The sequence below is a fragment of the Arachis ipaensis genome, chromosome B10, assembly GCF_059453495.1.
Source record: "Arachis ipaensis isolate K30076 ecotype BB chromosome B10, ASM5945349v1, whole genome shotgun sequence".
NCBI lineage: Eukaryota > Viridiplantae > Streptophyta > Magnoliopsida > Fabales > Fabaceae > Arachis > Arachis ipaensis.
The window spans coordinates 102,301,337-102,324,443 of NC_142435.1; the positions used below are offsets into that span (position 1 = coordinate 102,301,337).

Consider the following 23,107-nt stretch of genomic DNA (forward strand, 5'->3'; position numbering starts at 1 on the left):
CTGCTTCTTCGTTCACTCCTTCTTGGGTTGCTGCTGAAGTGGTGATTGCTGCTACTTGATTCCTCTCCATCTTCTTGGTGAGGTCAGCTAATTGCTTGGTAATCATCTTGTTTTGAGCTAGCGGTGCATCCACATTGTTCAGCTCCATCACTCCTCTAGTGTTGCCTCTTTCAGAAGCATAGAAGTAGTCATTCTCTGCTACAGTCTCAATGACATCTATGGCTTCTTCAATGGTCTTCTTCTTGTTCAGAGATCCCCCGGATGAGTGGTCTACTGCCTTCTTTGATTCATACGAAAGGCCTTCATAGAAAATATGCAACTGCACCCATTCATTGAACATATCTAGCGGGCATCTTCTTGTCAAGTCTTTAAACCTCTCCCATGCTTCATATAGAGTCTCACCATCCTGCTGCCTGAATGTTTGTACCTCAGCTCTCAACCTGTTGATCCGTTGAGGAGGATAGAATCTTGCCAAGAACTTGTTCACCACATCTTCCCAGGTTGCTAAACTCTCCTTTGGAAAAGATTCCAGCCATTTAGATGCTTTGTCCTTAAGTGAGAAGGGAAACAGAAGTAGTCTATAGATGTCAGGATGAATACCATTAGACTTCACAGTATCGCATATCCTCAGGAAGGTGGTTAGATATTGATTGGGGTCTTCTTGGACACTTCCTCCGAATGAACAATTGTTCTGAACAAGGGTGATGAGCTGTGGCTTTAGTTCAAAGTTGTTGGCATGTATGGTTGGCCTTTGGATGCTACTCCCACAGTTTCCTGGGTTTGGGTTGATGTAAGAACCCAGAACTCTTCTCTCTTGCCCAGCCTGATGTGCTGGACCTTCTCTGCCATGGTTATGAGCCTCTTTTTCATGATGGTTTTCTATATTCTCATCCATGTCTGGTTAAAAGTACTCTTCCTCTTTCTCAGTACCAACTACTCTCTTTTCTCTTGCTTCCCTCCTTAATCTAAGGAAGGTCCTCTCAGGTTCAGAATCAAAGGAAGTTGAAGCCCCGCTTCTTCTACCTGTCATACAACCAACAAGGCACAAGCAAGAAGGATAGGTGCAGACAGTAATTTCTACAGAAATGCTGTTAGCATGAGTGATGCAATATATCAAACAGTTAGTGGGTTAGTGACTGAATTGTAAACAACTAAGAAAATGGGTAGGGGAAAGGGAAGAAAATAGCTAAACAGAAAGTAAATTACTCAAATGAACTTAAATCAAACAAAATAAAAACAAATGCTCAATCTAGTTATCCACCAATTTAATCATTGTTGATACAAAATCAATCCCCGGCAATGGCGCCATAAACTTGATACACAGAAACTTGTCCCTTAACAAATCTCCCTCGGCAAGTATACCGAATTGTCATCAAGTAAAAACTCACAGTAGAGTGAGGTCGAATCCCACAGGGATTGATTGGTCAAGCAACTTTAATTGGAAGAATGTTCTAGTTGAGCTAAGTAGAAAGTGAGTTGAGAATTGCATGAAATTAAATGGCAGGAAAGTAAATAGCAGAAAATAAATGACGGGAAGTAAATTCCAGAATCTTAAATAGGGAAGGGAAGTTTAGCATGAAAGTAAATGGCATAAAGTAAAGAGAATGGGTAAGATTAGAAATGGGGAATTCATTGGGCTTAAGAGATGTTGCATTCTCTGGATCAAGTTCATTTTCATCTCTTCCTCAATCAATGCATTCATTGATCTCCTTGGCAATCTTAAGTGATTGAATTCCAATTCCTTGGTAATTCAATCTCTCAAATCAGATCAATAGCCAATTCCTTGGTCTAATTGCTCATGAGAAGAGATGAAGTGTGGTCACTGATTATACCACATGTATTTTCAAATCAAAGTATTGGTAGAATTATATGTCACTATATCCGCCCAAACCCCAATTTGGTCCAACATGAGAAAACATTTCTAGCATGATCTCTTTATCCCTTTTTCAAGGTTCAGAAGAGATCCAAGTCTGAATAGCTTCTTTTCCAAGATAACTACTCAATTGGATGAAGATTGAAAGCTTTCTAGTAAAATCAAGAGAAAAGAAAGAAGAAGAATAATGAAAACTACTATTGATCCATCAAATTACAACAAAGCTCCCTAACCCAATGAAATGGGTTTAGTTGTTCATAGCTCTGGGAATGGAAAGCAAATATGAAGAGTACATTCTAAAAGTTAAACTAGAAGTGCAGAGAAAGTAAAATACAGAGAGTAATTCTAATAATGCCAAAAAGCTCCTTTCTAGTTCAAAGCTCTCCCTATTTATACTATTCTTCTCATCTTCTAGTTGGCTCTTCAAGTCTTGGATATGGGCCTTTGGATCTTGAGTTGAAGCAGTTATCTTCTTCAGTGGGCTCAACTTTACTTGCAGAGAAAGTGTGAAGTAGGCAGGGACTTTATCTTAGGGCGTTAGTGGTGTTAACGTTAAGTGAAAATGTGGGGTTGAGAACGTTAGTGACAATCACCTTTTTCTCTAACGTTCCTAACCCAAAGTGGTCCACGTTAACTTCAACGTTAGTGGCACTAACGTGACCACTAACGTTGACCCTTGGCCCTTCGCAAACGTTACTGGGGTTTACCTTTTTCAAAAACGTTGAGAGTACCCCTTTCTCCCTACGTTAGAGTTCATGTTAGAATAGTTAACGTGGCCTTTAACGTAGACTTGCCAAATCTTCGAGAGCATTAGTGACACTTACCTTTATCACTAACGCTTCAGAACGCCCCTACTTCCCACGTTAGAGTTCACGTTAACTAGGTTAACGTGACTTCTAACGTGGTGTTGATAGCCATCTCCAACGTTAGTGACAAAGGTGAGTGTCACTAACATTGGATCATCATCCCTCTTCTCCACGTTAGCTTCCACGTTAATGTAATTAACGTGGCAACTAACGTGGCTCATAGTGGCTCAATCCAACGTTAGTGACAAAGGTGAGTGTCACTAACGTTGGTGATTCTTGCTCCCTCCACGTTAGAGTTCACGTTATCTAGGTTAATGTGGCTTTTAACGTAGCCAATATGGGCTTAGTCCAACGTTAGTGAAAAAGGTGAGTGTCACTAACGTTGGCATCATTTTCTTCTTCCACGTTAGAGCTCACATTAACTAAGTTAACGTGGCTCTTAACATGGCCAATTGCCCCTTTTGGAACGTTAGTGGCACTTACTTTTACCACTAATGTTGGAGTTATACTTCTCTTCCACGTTAGTTTCCACGTTAACATAGTTAACGTGGCAACTGACGTGGGCTATGATGGCTCACAAAGGCGTTATTGGCAATCACTTTTCTCATTAACGTTGCAAGCTAGCCTTCATTCCACGTTAGTGGTCATGTTAGCTAGACTAACATGGCTACTAACGTGGTTCTTCCTTGCTTCATTTGTCCTGAAATCAAGCAATAAAGTGCATCAAAGCTCTAATCCAAGTTGTGAGACATGCATCATTCAATTTGTCCTTTAATTCATGCATAATTGTCATGAAATCATGTAAAATTCACAATGTTTGCTTGAATCAAGATGTAAGTGATTATTTACCCAAAACTTGCTTATTTTCTAAGAAAATGCATGAAACTACCTTAAAACCATAAAGAAAAGGTCAGTGAAACTGGTCAAAATGCCCTGGCATAAAGTCCCAAGCACCTCAGAACAACCAATAGCAGGCCCCTCAGATCACTTACCTGTCTTCTTCTTCTCATGACGAAATGCTTCAGTCTATTGAGCAAAGACAAAAGGCCATGGAGAACACACTTAGCTCCACCTTGAACGGTCCAACCTCTGCTGTACAAGCTCTTGCCTCACAGATTGGATCAATGAATAGTTCCAATAATCAGCCTTCAAGCTCCAATGGAATTCCTTCTCAACCCTTACCCAACCCAAGGGTGGCATCAATGCCATAACTTTGAGGTCCAGAACCACATTTCAAGAGAGAAATCAAAAGGATCCAAGCCCACAAGAACACACCCCAGTTGAAGACATAGTTGAAGTGGAAGATGCTGAGGAGGAAGAGGAAGTACAAGACATGGTTGAAGAAGAAGAAGCACAACCAAGGAATGGAGCACCAAAGGACATAGAAGCTGCAAGTGGCACCATTCCTGTTCCATTTCCACACCTTGCACGGAAGTCCAGAAAGTAGATGGAACTTGATCCCAAAATGGTAGAAATCTTCAAAAAGGTTGAGGTAACTGTTCCCCTTTTTGATGTTATTCAACAAGTACCTAAATATGCAAAGTTTCTGAAGGTTTTATGTATACATAAAGATAAAATTAATGAATTAGAAATTATTTCTTTAGGTAGTTCTATATCTACTTTAATGGGAGGTATACCTGAAAAATGTAGTGATCCAGGTCCATGCATGGTTAACTGTACCATTGGGGGTGTAATATTTTCTGACTGCATGTGTGATTTAGGAGCGTGCGTAAGTATTATGCCTTTGTCTATATACGATGCTTTGAGGCTCCTTCCCTTAAAAAGGTCGGCAGCTTATTTTGTGTTAGAAGATAAAAGCATTATTACAGTGGTTGGAATTGCTGAAGACGTGCTTATGAGCATTAAGGGGCTCACATTTCCCATTAACTTCTATATCATGGAAATGCCCCCTAATGACTCAGGAAGACCATCATCAATCCTGCTTGGAAGGCCATTCCTGAAGACTTCAAAGTTCAAGCTGGATGCCATCTCAGGAACTTACTCCTTTGAGATAGATGGCAGAACAGTGAGTTTTAATTTGAACGAATCTGTGAAGCACCCTCCGGAAGATCATTCCATCTTCCAGTGCGACATCATTGATGAAACTGTAGCTGCAGTTCACCAAGAAGAAGTAGAAGAGAGGCACATGTAAGGTCCAAGTGTGGGGACACCCTCTAAACACAATGAGGACACTTTGCCATTATCACTAACTCCAGATGATCCAGAGCCCAGCCATGAGCAGATAGTGGAATTAAAGTCCCTTCCACCCCACCTCAAGTATACTTACCCTGAGGATAATCAGAAGCTCCCAGTTATCATTGCAAGGGAACTCACTTCCCAACAGGAGGAGCAGCTACTCAGTGTGCTGAGAAAACACAAGAAAGCAATCGGGTGGAGCTTGGCGGATATAGTAGGCATCAGCCCTCAAGTTTGTGAGCACAGAATATTCTTAGAAGAGGGATCAAGACCTGTCTGTCAACCCCAAAGAAGATTGAATCCCACCATCTTAGAAGTTGTCAAGAAAGAAGTGACCAGGCTACTTGAAGCAGATATCATTTACTCCATCTCAGATAGTGAATGGGTCAGTCTAGTGCAAGTGGTGCCCAAGAAGTCTGGAGTCACAACAGTGAAGAATGAGCATGGAGAACTCCTGACAACTAGAGTGCAGAATTCATGAAGAGTTTGCATTGATTACAGACGTCTCAACCAAGCTACTCGCAAGGATCATTACCCCTTGCCATTTATTTATCAGATGCTTGATCGCCTGTCAGGTAAATCCCATTACTGCTTTTTAGATGGTTATACAGGCTATTTTCAAATTCATATAGCTCCTGAAGACCAGGAGAAGACTACTTTTACATGTCCCTTTAGAACGTATGCATACAAAAGGATGCCTTTTGGCTTATGTAATGCACCAGCTACTTTCCAAAGATGCATGATGAGTATCTTTTCAGATCTTATCGAGAGCTGTATGGAAGTTTTTATGGATGATTTTGGCATATATGGTGATTCCTTTAGCCTTTGCTTGGATAGTTTAGCTAGAGTATTAGACAGGTGTGTTAGTTCAAACTTTGTATTAAATTTTGAAAAATGTCACTTTATGGTAAAACAAGGGATTGTTCTAGGACATGTTGTCTCTAATACTGGTATTTCTGTAGATCCAGCAAAGGTAGATGTCATTTCTAGTTTACTTTACCCCTCCTCTGTGAGGAAAGTTCGTTCCTTCCTTGGTCATGCAAGTTTTCTACCGGAGATTTATCAAGGACTTCAGTAAGGTAGCATTGCCTTTATCCAGGCTGTTCCAGAAAGATATTAAGTTCGAGTTCAGTGATGATTGCATGAAAGCATTTGATAAGCTGAAAATCGCCCTGACTCAAGCTCCAATTGTGAGAGGATCAGACTGGAGCCAGCCTTTTGAGATTATGTGTGATGCCTCTAACCATGCAGTAGGAGCGGCGCTGGCCCAGCACGAAGGTAAGGATCCTTTCGTAATTACTTATGCGTCTAAGACCTTAGACGCTGCTCAATCTAATTACACTACCACTGAAAAAGAGCTTCTAGCTATTGTTTTTGCTCTGGATAAATTTCGAGCCTATTTACTTGGTAGTAAGGTGGTAGTGTACTCGGACCATGCAGCTCTAACATATTTATTAGCTAAAAAGGAGTCCAAACCAAGGTTGATACGTTGGATACTGTTGCTGCAAGAAATTGATTTAGAAATTAAGGATAGGAGTGGTAACCAGAATTTAGTAGCAGACCACTTGAGTCGCCTTGAGCACATTAAGGATGACTCCACTCCTATCAATGATGCTTTTCCATTTGATAGCTTGCACGCAGTATCTGAAGTAGTTCCTTGGTATGCACCTGTAGCTAATTATCTAGTTAGCCATACTTTCCCTCTTAATTTTACTAAGCATCAAAGGGACAAGCTGAAAAGCGAGTCTAAATACTATATATGGGATGACCCATATTTATGGACGTATGGTGCTGACCAGGTAATTAGAAGGTGTGTGTCCCAATCAGAATTCCAGTCCATTTTAGAGCCCTGCCACTCTTCTGAGAGTGGAAGACATTTTGGCCCTCAAAGAACAGCTAAAAAAATTTTAGACTATGGATTCTGGTGGCCTACTCTTTCTAAGGATGCTGCTACCTTTTGTAAATCCTGTCCCCCATGCCAAAGATTTGGGAATATATCCAAGAGGGATGAGATGCTCCAACAGATTATGCTTTTCTGTGAAATTTTTATGTTTGCGGTATTGACTTCATGGGTCCATTTTCAAACTCTAGTGGTTACATTTATATACTATTAGTTGTAGATTATATTTCTAAATGGGTGGAAGCAATTCCTACACATACTGATGAAGCTATCACTTTTGTTTCCTTTGTTATAAACCATATTATCTTTCACTTTGGATCACCATGAGCAATCTTGAGTGATCAAGGCACTCACTTCTGTAACAGGAGGATAGCAGGATTACTGAAGAAACATGGGATAGTTCACAAAATGGCAACAACATACCATCCCCAGACCAATGGGCAAGCAGAGGTATCTAACAGAGAAATAAAGCATATTATGGAGAAGATAGTAAAGCCTCATAGGAAGGACTGGAGCACCAGACTTGTTGATGCGCTCTGGGCATATCGGACAGCATACAAAACACACATTGGGATGAGCCCCTTCCGCTTAGTGTACGGAAAGGCTTGCCACCTTCCAGTAGAGGTGGAACGCAACACTTTCTGGGCTGTGAGAGAGTGCAACATGAGTTTTGAGAAAGCTGGTGCTGAAAGGAAGCTACAACTGGTAGAACTAGAGACCCTTCGACTCAAAGCATATGACAACTCCAGATTATACAAAGAGAAGATGAAGGCTGTGCATGACAAGCATATCAAAAGAAGAGAGTTCAGACCAGGAGATCTAGTTCCCCTTTACAACTCCAGGCTGAGACTCATGCTAGGAAAGCTGAGATCCAGATGGGAAGGTCCCTACAGGGTGGAAAAAGCAGAGCCATATGGAGTCTTCCACCTGCGCCATCCTTCAAGTTCCAATTGCATCAAGGTCAATGGACACCACCTAAGGCTTTATCATGGTGAGAAGATGAAGGAACACAAAGAGCTAGAGGTCTTCCTCGTGGAGGACCCAACAACAGAAGCAGAATGAGCTTGAAGACCGTCCAACTTAAGGACGTAAAAGCAAAGTGCTAGGTGGGAGACAACCCACCATGGTATGATCGTTCCGTTTCAGTCTTAGTTTTATTATATTTTATTCTACTTTATTTTTCTTAGTGACTCTTCTCATAATCTTTGCATATAGTCTGCATTTGCATCTGTATTCTGTATAAAAAAAAGAAGCACACGACGTGCGAGCGTCGTTGACGTGTACACGTCATGTGTGCATGCAAAACAAAGAAGAATGAAACAGAGAGTTACACGGGAGCATGGCTGGAGGCGTGCTTTAGGCACAAACACGCCCATGCGTACGCGTCCCTGACGCGTCCGCATTAATTGCAAAATCAGCCTTTCAAGCGTACGCGTCACCCACGCGTACGCGTGACCCTACATATTGGCGTAAAAATGTGTTTGGCCAGAAAGTTATGAAGGTGTGGGGCTGGAATTGTGCTGGAAGCACAAGCCCTATCACGCGTACGCGTCCTGGACACGCACGCGTTGTTTTTCCAATTCAAGCCATTCACACGTGCGCGTCCCTGACGCGCACGCGTCGCCCTAAATTTTGGCAATGTGCATATTAAAACAGAAAGTTGTGCGTGCGCGAGGCTGCTCTCGCGCCAATAGCACAATTCAGGAAACGCGTACGCGTGAAGGACGCGTACGCGTCCCTTGAAAATAGCGCAACCCACGTGAACGCGTGAAGCACGCGTACGTGTCGCAAGCGACACACATCTAATCCACCTCAGCGCCTGATTTCAAATCTCCCACCCCCACAATCCTAATTATCTTTCTATTATCATTCTTTCTTCTTCCTTCTTTCTCCTTTATTCTTTCTTACTTTCTACTACTTTCTCCCCTCCTTCTTCATCCCCATCATCAAGGTTCTTTTCTTTTCTTCTTCCCCCTTTTCCTTTTCCATTATTACTTTAATTTATATTCCCTTCTTCTTTTTTCTTTTTAAATTCATAATCTATGTTTTCTTAGTCTTTCTTTTTCTTTTTACATCCTTTTTACTTGGTGTTAGAAATCTAATTGGGTGATTATTTTCTTCTATAATTGCTTGTGGATTATTAAGGAGTTGTTTGACAATTATCAATAATTATTTTTGGGTTGTCTGCATGTTCAACTTTAATACTTTCAATAACATATCTACCATGCACACTAAGTGTTTATGAAAAAGCCCATATGACATTGTGCATTTTTAATTATTCTATCCTTCTACTCTAATGCCTGCTTTTCATAAAACCCTTTCATTATTTTATTAATTGAATATAATTGTTAATATAAACGTGATGGCTAGTTTGTTACGAGTGATAATACATTTAAGTTATTGATGCTTGATATATGTCACTCATGCCTTTGCCGGCATGCTAATAAACATCTTGCATCTACTTGCCATAACATGCACTTGCTATATTCCCATTGATGAACTTATCACATGTAGTCGCGACCATGTGTTAACGACATCCTTCTTTACTTTGGCATTGATTATCACTTGTACCATCCCTTCCTTGCTTTAACCCTTAGCTTTACATGTTACTTTCCTTTTCCTTTTCCTTTTTCAGGATGGCCACCAAAAAAGGTAAAGAGAAAGCTACTCCCAAACCACCATCAAGAAAAGGAACAAAAATAGCACTAGCTACGGAACTATCTTCAACATCAGTAAAGTCCTCAACAAAGCGAGTCAAGAGGATCATCAAGGTCGATGAAAAAGAGAAAGCCTTTCCAGCAAAGAACACTGCGTGGTTCACTAACCGCTACTTTGAGCAGATGTTCCCCATCCTGACTGAGCGGAACTATAACAATGAGTACCTACTCATCCTCCCGACCCACATTGTTGAGTTTGTTGAGCCCCGCATTGAGCACAGATAATGGGGATTCTTATGAAAACAGCCACAGCAGGTTAATCTCTCATGGGTAGTTAAATTCTACTCCAATTTTCATATGCCAACCCTACAGTCTGTTTATGTCCGTCAGAAGCAAGTCTCCATAACTGAAGAGGCTATTCAGCGAGCTTTAGATCTTTTTCCTACTGCAGAAGGATTGGACATATTCCAAGAAGCCTCTTTCAAACGCCAGACATACCAATTTGACTGGGACGCTGTCCTCAGAGTTATAGCACAACCTGGCAGCAGATGGATCTATGAATACCATCTATCCCGACCTAAGGGAATATTAGCTTCAGCACTCACCTTGGGGGCTCGAGTGTGGGCAAAGATTATGTCCCATTACGTCTTTTCGAGAACTCACGAGTCCTCCTTCACTGCAGATATGGCTGTTTTTCTCTGGTGTGTCCTTACAGACCAGCCTCTCAACTTACCAAGACACCTCCAGGACCCCATGGGACACGTACAGATTGCGGACAACCTACCCTTTCCTGCCTTGGTTTCAGATCTAGTCTCGGCAGCCAGAGTCTCCTACAGAGCTGGGGACACCAAGACCATACTTCCGCAGGATGATCAGATTGTCCCCAATGGGAAGTACATCAGACCTCCAGTAGCCACTATCAGCCGGACCGTAAACCCAGCAGGAGATATTCCTTCTCCTTCCACATCACAAGCAACTTCAACAAATCAACTGCTCCTTCAAATACTGGAGAGGTTGGACCGGCTTGACCGGCAGGCAAAGCGAATGGAGTGCCGTAACAAGCGCCAATTTACATACCTCAAGGAGCTAATTATTGGCAACCACCCACCTGAAGAAGAACCAGACACTCCAGACTCCACTTCATCTACTAGCACAGGGAGCCATGACAATCCCGATAGTGGAGATGATGCTACCAGCACCCTTTTGTTTCTAACTGATGGCACCGAGGACGATGCCAAGCTTTAAGTGTGGGGAGGTCGGTCAGTACCTGACTTCCGGAGGTTATTTTTTTTCTTAACACCAATAAGCTATTTTTCTTTTGTTACGATAGGATAGATTGCATAATAATAAGTGTTTGCATGCATGTTCTAATTGGTTGAAAAATAATAAGTTTCTTTTTAAGACCCTATTTTTGAAAACTTCACTAATTTAAATCAAAACTTTTGAATTAAAACTTGTTTGAAGATTAAAAATTGGAACATGGTTTTTAAGCTAAGAACACACAACCTGTGAGATTTGAGCATAATTACATGGTTACATTATTTAACCATAATATTTTATTCTTGGGTATTTTCTTTTCTAAGATTGTAATCTACATGTTGTTCCATCCTATATGTCCAATGTTTAATGTATTTATATGCATGTATATGATTGAGGCCATTATTCTATTATCTCACTTATCCCAAATACCCTATCCTTTTTTAATTACCTTTGTTAGCCACTTTGAGCCTTTTAATCCCCATTTGTTCTATATTTTACCACATTAGTAGCCTTAAGCAGAAAAATAATTAATTATCCCAAATTGAATCTTTGGTTAGCTTAAGATAGAGATTGCGTATCAATTAAGTGTGGGAAAGAAAAGTGGGAACATGGGTTAATATGGAAGTGTTGAATTGATAAAATATTAGGAATTTGGGTACCTACTCATGCGAGACCAGAAAAATTAAAAATCCATGTGCATTGATAATGTTATGCTTACTTTTATGCTTTCAAAAAAAATCTAAAAATATTCAATAATTAAATAAATAAATAAGGGGACAAAATTACCCCAATGTTAAGTTAATGAAAAATCAATGCATATGTGATGAAAATTAAAAGAAGAGTTGATGCATGAGTATGTAATGCAAAACTGGAAATTTTGGGTAGCTAGGCATGATTTAAGAAGAATATAGAGTATGTATAGGTGAGAGCTTAGGTTAATCAAGGATTTAATTTATAGCTCACTTAGCCATATATATACCCTCACCTTTACCTTGGCCCCAGTACAACCTTGAAAAGACCTCATGATGTTTGCATTGGTACATTAAATGCTTGTTGATTGGTTAGTTGAAGAACAAAGTTTAGAAAGCATGACTAGAGAAGACTAGAGTGGATTACCCTAGACACTTGAGAGATTAGAGTGTACATACACCATCAATGATGGTTCAATGCTTGATTCTATGTTCCCTGCTTTCATGAGCTGTCTTCTTACAAGTTTACTTGTCTTTACTGTATAATTTGAATTAGTGGAATTTGATTTATATTTGTCTTGAAGAACTTATTTACTTTTAACCAAGTAGGCGGATTCATCTTAGCATATAGTTGCATTCATACATAGGTTGCATTTCATGAGTCTTACTTTCCCTTATTTAGTCTTTTAATCTCCTTGAGCTAAGCATGAGGACATGCTAATGTTTAAGTGTCGGGAGATTGATAAACCACTATTTTATGGTTTATCTTGTGCTCATTTGAGTGGTTTTTATCAAGTCCTTATCCACTTATTCATATGATTTGCATGATTTTACAATTCCTTCCTAGTGTTATTCTATGGTTGAAAACTTGCTTCCTAGAGTCTTTAATTTGTGTATTTTAATTCTCCTTTATACCATTCGATGCCGTGATCTGTGTGTTCAGTGTTTCAGGCTTTATAGGGCAGGAATGGCTTAGAGAATGGAGAGGAAGCTTGCAAAAATGGAAGGAACACAAGAAACTAAGGAGATAACTAGCGCGCAACATGGAGAAATTTGCAGCGACGCGTGCGCGTGTCCGACACGTATGCGTGGATTGGAGTTCTGCTAGAAGACGCGTGTGCGTGGATGACGCGTACGCGTGACACGCCAAGACAACTAGCGACGCGTATGCATAACTGACGTGTATGCGTGACATGCGTGATCTGCAGAAATAACAGAAAATGCTTGGGGGCGATTTTGGGCCAAGTTTGGACCCAGTTTCCGGCCCAGAAACACAGACTAGAGCCAGGGAATATGCAGAGACTCAACAGATATTCTCATTAGCATAGTTTTAGTTTTAAGATCTAATTCTAGAGAGAAATTACTCTTCCTCTAGGTTTTCTTTTACATTCACACATTCTTAGTTTTATGCTCTTTCTTTGGATATTGAAGAGTCATTACCTCCGTTGAAGTTACCATTCTAGTTTGTTTTCTTATTCCCTTATTATTCCATATTCTTAATTCTTGTTTAGAGTTACAATTGGATTGTTTTTAGAATTTATTAATGCAAGCGGTATTTTTCCATTTAAATTTTATTATTTGTTTAATTGCTTCCAATTAATTTGATTTTCATGTCTCTTTTCTATTCCCTACTCCCAACAACGAATATGGTATCCATGTTGATGGAGTAGACTCCCAACTTGACATGGGGGTTGATTAAAAGGAGACACTTGAGTTGGAATGCTCAAGTGATTAGTTAAATTAGAAGTTGTTGGCTAATTCTCTATTTACTAACGCTAGACCTTCTCAAGGGAGAGGACTAGGATTTACGAATAAGAGTTAGCTCAATCACTTGACTTTCCTTTATTTGGTAAGGGTTAACTAAGTGAAAATAACAACCTCTTTATACTACACTTGAGAGAATTCCTACAAGGATAGAACTTCCAATTAATCATTCCCCCAGTCAAGACTTTTTAATTAAAATATATAATTCTCTTTTAATTTACAATTAATTATTTTCTGTTATTCAACTCTCAAATTTCTCGGAAAACTCCTGATTAATAAGATAGCACCCTTTTGTTAACTCGTTGGGAGACGACCTGGGATTCATACTCCCAGTATTTTTATTCTAATTTTGTGACAACCTTTCTAAATTGATGGGTGAATTTCAGCTGGTTAAGAACTATACTCACAACGCTATTTCTATATTGAATTCTTAATTGGCCGACTTCTGCCTTACATCAGTGGTGAAGCTTCGCTGGACTACCTTCCGATTATATCTCAGAGCCATTCGACGCTTTAGGGCTTCCTCTTTAATTTGGACTCTTACTCGGACTTCTGGAAGTAGGTCGAGCTCTTCCCTTTGAGCCTGGGAGTTAGTATCTTTATTATAGAGGATCATTCTAGGAGATCGTTCTTCTATCTCTACGGGGATCATTGCCTCTATTCCGTAAGCAAGTCGGAATCGCAATTCTCCAGTAGTTTAATGTGGTGTTGTCTGATATGTCCAAAGAACTTGCGGGAGCTCTTCAGCCCAAGCTCCCTTGGCATCCTGTAACCTCCGTTTCAACCTGGCCAGTATGACTTTGTTGGCAGCTTTCGCTTGTCCATTGGCTTGTGGATGCTCTACAGAGGTGAACTAGTGCCTGATTTTTAGATCAGCTACCAGATTCCTAAAGCCTGTGTCAGCGAATTGAGTACCATTATCTGTGGTAATGGAGCATGCAACCCCAAATCTTGTGATAATATTTCTGTATAAAAATTTCCGACTTCTTTGGGCTGTGGCACTAGCTACTGGCTCTGCCTCAATCCACTTTATGAAGTAGTCTATGCCTACGATGAGGAACTTGACTTGTCCAGACCCCTGGGGAAAGGGTCCAAGGAGGTCGAGCTCCCACTTTGCGAATGGCCAGGGTGAAGTAACGCAGATGAGCTCCTCGGGTGGAGCTATGTGGAAGTTGGCGTGCTTCTGGAAGGGTGGGCATGTCTTGACAAACTCTGTTGCTTCCCTTTGTAAGGTCGGTCAGTAGAAACTAGCTCGGAGTAACTTTTTAGCAAGGGCTCGTGCTCCGAGGTGATTACCGCACGTGCCACTGTGGACTTCTTCGAGAACTTCCTTTGTAGCAGAGGTTGGGACGTATTTTAGGAGGGGTGTGGAGATTCCTCTCTTATACAGGACGTCTTGTATTATGGTGTATTACTGAGCTTCTCGTACTAGCCTCTTTGCCTCCTTTTTGTCTGCTGGGAGTGTTTCTGTCTTGAGGTAGTTAATTATGGGAGCCATCCATCCTTGATCCTGTCCTGAGATGGCTAGGATCTTCTCTTCCTCCAAGGTTGATGGATTTCAGAGAGTTTCTTGGATGAGGCTTCTATTATTGCCCCCTGGTTTGGTGCTGGCTAGTTTTGAGAGTGCATCAGCCCGGGCATTCTGCTCTCGGGGTATATGCCGGACATCATATCGCTTAAATTGTCTAAGCTGTTCTTTGGTTTTGTCAAGGTACTTTCTCATAGTGGGATCCTTAGCTTGATAGCTCTCTTCTATCTGCGAAGTGACTACTTAGGAGTCGCTGAAGATGGTAAGTCATTGAGCTCCAACTTCCCTAGTAAACCTCAAACCAGCTAGTACCGCTTCATATTCAGCTTGATTATTTGAGGCTGCAAATTCAAACTTTAAGGATAGCTCGATTTGGGTTCCCATATCGCTCTCTAAAATGATGCATGCGCCACTTCCGGATTTGTTTGAGGAGCCATCTACATAAAGGCTCCACTTTGTGGGGGTGCCTGGGGTGTCAGTATACTCTGCGATGAAGTCGGCCAGGTACTGGGATTTAATAGCTGTCCGGGCTTCATAATTGATGTCGAATTCGGACAACTCGACTGCCCATTGTAGGATTCTTCCAGCTAAGTCTGTTTTCTGTGAGATCCCCTTTATGGGTTGGTTGGTCTGTACTCTGATGTTGTGAGCTTGAAAGTATGGTCTGAGTCGTCGGGAAGTAAATATAAGGGCGTAGGCAAACTTTTCTATCTTTTGATAGTTTAGTTTAGCCGCTTGTAGAGCCTTACTGATGAAGTAGATGGGTTGTTGCCCATTTTTGTCCTCTCTGACCAACGCTGAGGCTATTGCCCGACTCCCTACAGCGAGGTATAGTATAAGCTCTTCACCTTTTTGAGGTCGAGTAAGGACAGGTGGTTGCCCTAGAATTTTCTTGAAATCTTGGAAGGCTTGTTCGCATTCTGGGGTCCACTCGAACCTCTTTCCCTTCCTTAATGTTGCATAGAAGGGGAGAGATCTTAAGGTTGATGCAGCTAGGAATCTAGAGAGAGCTGCTAGTCTTCCGTTAAGCTGCTGGACCTCTTTGACAGAGGTCGGACTTTTCATGTGAAGTATAGCCCGGCACTTATCTGGGTTTGCTTCGATTCCTCTTTGGGTGAGCATGAAGCCCAGGAATTTGCCAGCTTCTACCGCAAAGGTGCACTTTGCGGGGTTAAGTCGCATGCCATGCTCTCTTATGGTGTCGAACACTTTAGCGAGGTCGGGTAACAACGATTCCTCAATTTGTGTTTTTACCAGTATGTCATCTACATAAACTTCCATTAGCTTTCCAATGTGATCGGCAAAGACTTTGTTCATCAGTCTTTGGTAGTAGCCCCTGCGTTCTTGAGTCCGAAGGGCAGAACTATATAGCAATAGTTTTCCTTTGGGGTTAGGAACGATGTCTTCTCTTCGTCGGGTTGATACATTGGGATTTGGTTGTATCCTGAGTAAGCGTCCATGAAGGAGAGGTATTAATAGCCTGATGATGAGCGGATAATTTATACGCTTTTCGGCATTGTTTTTACATAGTTTTTAGTATGATTTAGTTAGTTTTTAGTATATTTTTATTAGTTTTTAAATAAAAATCACATTTCTGGACTTTACTATGAGTTTGTGTGTTTTTTTGTGATTTCAGGTAATTTCTGGCTGAAATTGAGGGACTTGAGCAAAAATCTGATTCAGAGGCTGAAGAAGGACTACAGATGCTGTTGGATTCTGACCTCCCTGCACTTGAAATGGATTTTCTGGAGCTACAGAAACCCAATTGGCACGCTCTCAATTGAGTTGGAACGTAGACATCCAAGGATTTTCAGCAATATATAATAGTTCATACTTTGCGCGAGTTTTGACGATGTAAACTGTCGTTCAAACGCCAACTTCCTGCCCTATTCTGGAGTTAAATGCCAAAAACAGGCTACAACCTGGCGTTTAACTCCAAAAAGAGTCTCTACACATGAAAGCTCAATGCTCAGCCTAAGCACACATCAAGTGGGCCCGAAAGTGGATTTCTACATCATTTACTTATTTTCTGTAACCCTAGTTACTAGTCTAGTATAAAAACTACTTTTAGTGATTTATTTTACATCTGGAGATCATATTGTAGATGTTTAGGGGCTGGCCATTCGGCCATGCCTGGACCACTTTCACTTATGTATATTTCAATGGTGGAGTTTCTACACCCCATAGATTAAGGTGTGGAGCTCTGCTGTTCCTCATGAATTAATGCAAAGTACTATTATTTTTCTATTCAATTCAAGCTTATTCTTATTCCAAGATATTCACTCGTACCTCAACCTAATTAATGTGATAATCCGTGACATTGATGAGTATTTTGGTGAAAAATAAATTTCTCCCAAAACACACAAATCTAACCGGCAAGTGTACCGGGTCGCATCAAGTAATAAAAACTCACGGAAGTGAGGTCGATCCCACAGGGATTGAAGGATTGAGCAATTTTAGTTTATTGGTTGATTTAGTCAAGCGAATCGAGTGTTGGTTGGGTGATTTGTGATTTGCAGAATGTAAATTGCATGAAAGTAAAGAGAGCAGGAAATTAAATTGCTAAATCTTAAGGAACAAGAAATTAAATGGCAGAAACTTAGAGTGCAAGAAATGTAAATTGCGAAATCTTAAAGTGCAAGGAATGTAAATTGCTTGAAACGTAAAGGGGATTGGGACGTGGATTTGCAGAAATTAAACAAGGAAAAGTTAAATTGTATCAAACAGAAGAGTAAAAGGGAATTGGGATTGGATCGGATCTTATAGCAGAAAAGTAAATGAACATGGAAAGCAAGAAACAGAATGTAAATTGGAGATTTGGATCTCAGGACCCAGAGACTAGAAAACTAAGTCTAGATCTCAATGCCTTCCTAGATCCAATAAAAACAATTGCAAGGGAATTGTAAATTGCAAAGAGAATAGATGAAGAGCAATTAACCGGAAATAAAATTCAATTAACAGTAAAGAAACAGAGAGATCCAAGATTGAGATTGAAACAGAATTTCTTCAATTCTCCAATCCAAGATCCAAGAAAAGTGTAATTGAAATTGAAAGCAATGAAAACAAAGAAATTAAAGATCACTCTATGCCAAAAGCTATGAAAATTCAAAAGAAAAACTCTTCCGGAAAAAGCTCTTCGAAAACTATTATGAAAATTCCAAAAGAAAGCTCCCCGAAGAACTTGAATTCTATCCTATTTATACACTTTCTTCAAATGATCTTCAAGCCTTGAGTTGGGCCTTTGCTCTTGGTGGAATTAGGTTGAAAGAGGCATTGGTTTATTGCTCTTGAAGTTTGGAGAAGAACCAAAGTGAACCAATTGAACCGGGTTTGAGTTTTGCAAAAGTTGGACCAAAAGTTTGAGCAAAAGTTAGGGGTCTAACTTTTGCTCCAACTTTTCATAGCAGCCCACAAAATTTGCTGATATGAACGTTGGCCTTGCCATGTGTGCTTGTGGCGCCAACGTTAGCCACCAAGTTAGGGGGCTAACGTTGGCGCAAACTTTTGCTCCCCCTTGTGTTGTTCATGAGCCAACGTTAGCCTCAAAGTTAGGGGGCTAACGTTGGCGCAAACTTTTGGTGCCCAGGGGAGAATTTCATGTGCCAACGTTAGCCTCAAAGTTAGGGGGCTAACGTTGGCACAAACTTTTGGTGCCCAGGGGAGAATTTCATGTGCCAACGTTAGCCTCAAAGTTAGGGGGCTAACGTTGGCGCAAACTTTTGATACCCAGGGAGTGATTTTCAAGTTCCAACGTTAGCCTCCAAGTTAGGGGGCTAACGTTGGGGCTAACTTTTCAACCAAAAGTTTGTGCAAAAGTTTGATGCTAACTTTAGGTCCAGCTTTTTGCTTCCTGGTTCAATTTCACTTATTCCATTGTCTTCTCTTTACTGCTAGCTATTCCTTCTTACTTCAACCTTTCTCCAAGCTTTCTTTACCTATAATTAATCAACCAAACTCATCAAAGCTATGCTCATAATCATGAGATATTCATTCTATCATAATATGCAACAATTTTAGCATAAAACCTCATGAAATAGCATGAATTCATACATGGTTGATTCAATCAAGGGAAACATAAAAATCTACCTAATTGGCTTGCTTGTAGCTCAAGAAAGTGCATAATTCTAATGAAAACGAAAGAAAAAGACTAGTGAAACTAGGCTAAGATGACTTGTCATCACAACACCAAACTTAAAACTTGCTTGTCCCCAAGCAAGAAATAAATTTATGCTCCAAAGTTCTTTCAATTAAGATGAATTGAAGAATAACTTGTAAAGTCCAGTGAGTGAAGTGATCAGGTACAGTGGGGTGAACTCTAAATCATGTGCTCATGCAAGGGCTTCAGTGCTCACTAGTCCTTACATATTGGGAGTCGTAGGTCTTAGGATTTTCATCCAAATGGTATCATGGAGATCTCTTTATATGTAATCACCTTGAAGCAGCTTATAGTTTCTGTGCTTTGGCCTCGACTCTAAGTATCATGTCTCAAAGCGGCTCTTTAGATAAGCTTTCAATCAATACTCCTAAACCAGTTGGTTTTAAGGTATTAGGTGTTGAAGCACCCCTAAGGATTTACTTGCTCAAGCCTCTTTCCTTGACACATCTCAACCACAAGCATTTACTAGGCTAACAACTCTTTGAGTTTTGTTTCTTCTTTCTTTTTTTTTTCTGCCTAGTAATTGATGCTCAGAGCCTTGGGCCATATTCTTTTTGCTTTTGTATTTTCTTTTCTTTCTTTTGTTTTCTTTGCTGCTTCTCGGATCAATAAGTTTTTGAGAATCTCCACAATACTTCTTTGAACTTCATGTCCCGCCTATGAGCTCCCATGCAAGTTTTCACAAGCATGCAACCTCAATACAAAATCATACAACTAGAACCACCACTTCTCCTAATCTTTCGCTTGCCTCAAAATTGTTTAATTCCTCAATCCTTCTTTTCAAAGAACTTTCATGTGATGCATTTCTTGGAAATTGAGTGCAGACAAGTTTTGAAGATGAAAATGTTGTGAATGATCAAACATCTTGCTTATTGAATTATAAAGAAAGAAATTATACTATGCATGCAGGCAGGGCAATTAAGGGTACAATCCAACTTTAAATCACAGCAATATTTGATGTAGAACAATCACTTAACAATACAACCTGTTGGAGTTCAATTGCTTTCCTTTTTCTCATCATCATTGTTGCTGACCTTCATGTTCATCTTTCTCCTTTTTGATGATGTTCAAACCTCCAAAAGCTTGTATGACATTCTGCAATGATATTGAAAGTTGCTGGTTCCCCAAGCACTTGAAAAATGGTTAGCTTGCATGATTTATTTGTGGGCTTTTGTACTTACTTTGGTGTGGGAACACCAAACTTAGTACCTTGCCAATGCATTAGATTAACCATGTGTGAAACTCTTTTTCTTCTTTTTCAAAAGCAATAAAATTGAAAACTAGGAAACAGCAGAATAGTTAACTAGTTTATCCAACATGCTTGAGGCCAGCATTATGCAGAAGGTGAGAGTGTGTTTTATGATGAGATTTTGGTGGAACACCAAACTTAGAATCCTTCATTCTCCCTTAGATTGTTTTGGTGTGCAACACCAAACTTAGCTTCTTGCATTATAGATAAAATTAGTTAACCTTTTTATTAAAATAGTTATGAACAGAAAACTACCTCGGGTTGGGTTGCCTCCCAACAAGCGCTCTTTTATTGTCACTAGCTTGACATCTTGCTCTTTGATTATGGAGGCTGGAAATCATAATGCCTCAGTTTTTCTCCTCTTGCTGTAGGATTCCTTTCCTCCATGACCTGCACAATCACAAACAAATCAAATGAAAATTGGATATTCTCATGCCAGAATGTAGTCAGAGGATTAGTTGACACCATGTGTCAAACAGTTGGTAAACTTGAGAGATTAATGAACGTAAAAATCACTTCTCTCGTTTATTTATCAAGCTATGAGAATCATATTCAGCAAGATAAACCAAGAAAACTTCACTCTATTGCTAAAGTGAGGTTTCAATTAGCTCAGACAAAAATTCAAACACTTAGTGTGTCAGTCAAAAATTAAAGAAAAACTGCTTGATCTAGATCACCACCTCACTTAATCATTGTCAATCTAATCAATCCCCGGCAACGGCGCCAAAAACTTGATGAGTATTTTGGTGAAAAATAAATTTCTCCCAAAACACACAAATCTAACCGGCAAGTGTACCGGGTCGCATCAAGTAATAAAAACTCACGGGAGTGAGGTCGATCCCACAGGGATTGAAGGATTGAGCAATTTTAGTTTAGTGGTTGATTTAGTCAAGCGAATCGAGTGTTGGTTGGGTGATTTGTGATTTGCAGAATGTAAATTGCATGAAAGTAAAGAGAGCAGGAAATTAAATTGCTAAATCTTAAGGAACAAGAAATTAAATGGCAGAAACTTAGAGTGCAAGAAATGTAAATTGCGGAATCTTAAAGTGCAAGGAATGTAAATTGCTTGAAACGTAAAGGGGATTGGGACGTGGATTTGCAGAAATTAAACAAGGAAAAGTTAAATTGCATCAAACAGAAGAGTAAAAGGGAATTGGGATTGGATCGGATCTTATAGCAGAAAAGTAAATGAACATGGAAAGCAAGAAACAGAATGTAAATTGGAGATTTGGATCTCAGGACCCAGAGACTAGAAAACTAAGTCTAGATCTCAATGCCTTCCTAGATCCAATAAAAACAATTGCAAGGGAATTGTAAATTGCAAAGAGAATAGATGAAGAGCAATTAACCGGAAATGAAATTCAATTAACAGTAAAGAAACAGAGATATCAAAGATTGAGATTGAAACAGAATTTCTTCAATTCTCCAATCCAAGATCCAAGACAAGTGTAATTGAAATTGAAAGCAATGAAAACAAAGAAATTAAAGATCACTCTATGCCAAAAGCTATGAAAATTCAAAAGAAAAACTCTTCCGGAAAAAGCTCTTCGAAAACTATTATGAAAATTCCAAAAGAAAGCTCCCCGAAGAACTTGAATTCTATCCTATTTATACACTTTCTTCAAATGATCTTCAAGCCTTGAGTTGGGCCTTTGCTCTTGGTGGAATTGGGTTGAAAGAGGCCTTGGTTTATTGCTCTTGAAGTTTGGAGAAGAACCAAAGTGAACCAATTGAACCGGGTTTGAGTTTTGCAAAAGTTGGACCAAAAGTTTGAGCAAACGTTAGGGGCCTAACTTTTGCTCCAACTTTTCATAGCAGCCCACAAAATTTGCTGATATGAACGTTGGTGCCAACGTTAGGGGTCTAACTTTGACCCTAACGTTGGCCTTGCCTTGTGTGATTGTGGCGCCAACGTTAGCCACCAAGTTAGGGGGCTAACGTTGGCGCAAACTTTTGCTCCTCCTTGTGTTGTTCATGAGCCAACGTTAGCCTCAAAGTTAGGGGGCTAACGTTGGCGCAAACTTTTGGTGCCCAGGGGAGAATTTCATGTGCCAACGTTAGCCTCAAAGTTAGGAGGCTAACGTTGGCGCAAACTTTTGGTGCCCAGGGGAGAATTTCATGTGCCAACGTTAGCCTCAAAGTTAGGGGGCTAACGTTGGCGCAAACTTTTGATACCCAGGGAGTGATTTTCAAGTTCCAACGTTAGCCTCCAAGTTAGGGGGCTAACGTTGGGGCTAACTTTTCAACCAAAAGTTTGTGAAAAAGTTTGATGCTAACTTTAGGTCCAGCTTTTTGCTTCCTGGTTCAATTTCACTTATTCCATTGTCTTCTCTTTACTCCTAGCTATTCCTTCTTACTTCAACCTTTCTCCAAGCTTTCTTCACCTATAATTAATCAACCAAACTCATCAAAGCTATGCTCATAATCATGAGATATTCATTCTATCATAATATGCAACAATTTTAGCATAAAACCTCATGAAATAGCATGAATTCATACATGGTTGATTCAATCAAGGGAAACATGAAAATCTACCTAATTGGCTTGCTTGTAGCTCAAGAAAGTGCATAATTCTAATGAAAACGAAAGAAAAAGACTAGTGAAACTAGGCTAAGATGACTTGTCATCGGACACTCATCATCATTCTCGCCTATGAACGCGTGCCTGACAACCACTTCCGTTCTATCTGCAATAGCTTGAGTGTTTATCTCTTGGGCTCCTGGTTCAAATCAGAGTCTTCGTGGTATAAACTAGAATTATTGGCGGCCATTCTTGAGATCCGAAAAGTCTAAACCTTGTCTGTGGTATTCTGAGTAGGATCCGGGATGGGATGACTGTGACGAGCTTCAAACTCACAAGTGCTTGGCATAGTGACAGACGCAAAAGGATCAACGGATCCTATTTCAACATGACACAGATGATTAGCCGTGCGGTGATAGCGCATTTGGACCATTTTCACTGAGAGGACTGGAGGTAGCCATTGACGACGGTGATGCCCAACATACAGCTTGCCATGGAAAGGAGTATGA

General features: G+C 40.2%; 1 non-coding gene across 1 annotated transcript; it reads left to right on the forward strand.

Moving 5' to 3' along the window:
• Window positions 1-335: 335 nt before the first annotated feature.
• On the forward strand, window positions 336-442 carry LOC148581114 (small nucleolar RNA R71). The gene has a single exon (XR_015894348.1). It is a non-coding gene; the product is annotated as a small nucleolar RNA R71 (small nucleolar RNA).
• Window positions 443-23,107: the final 22,665 nt, after the last annotated feature.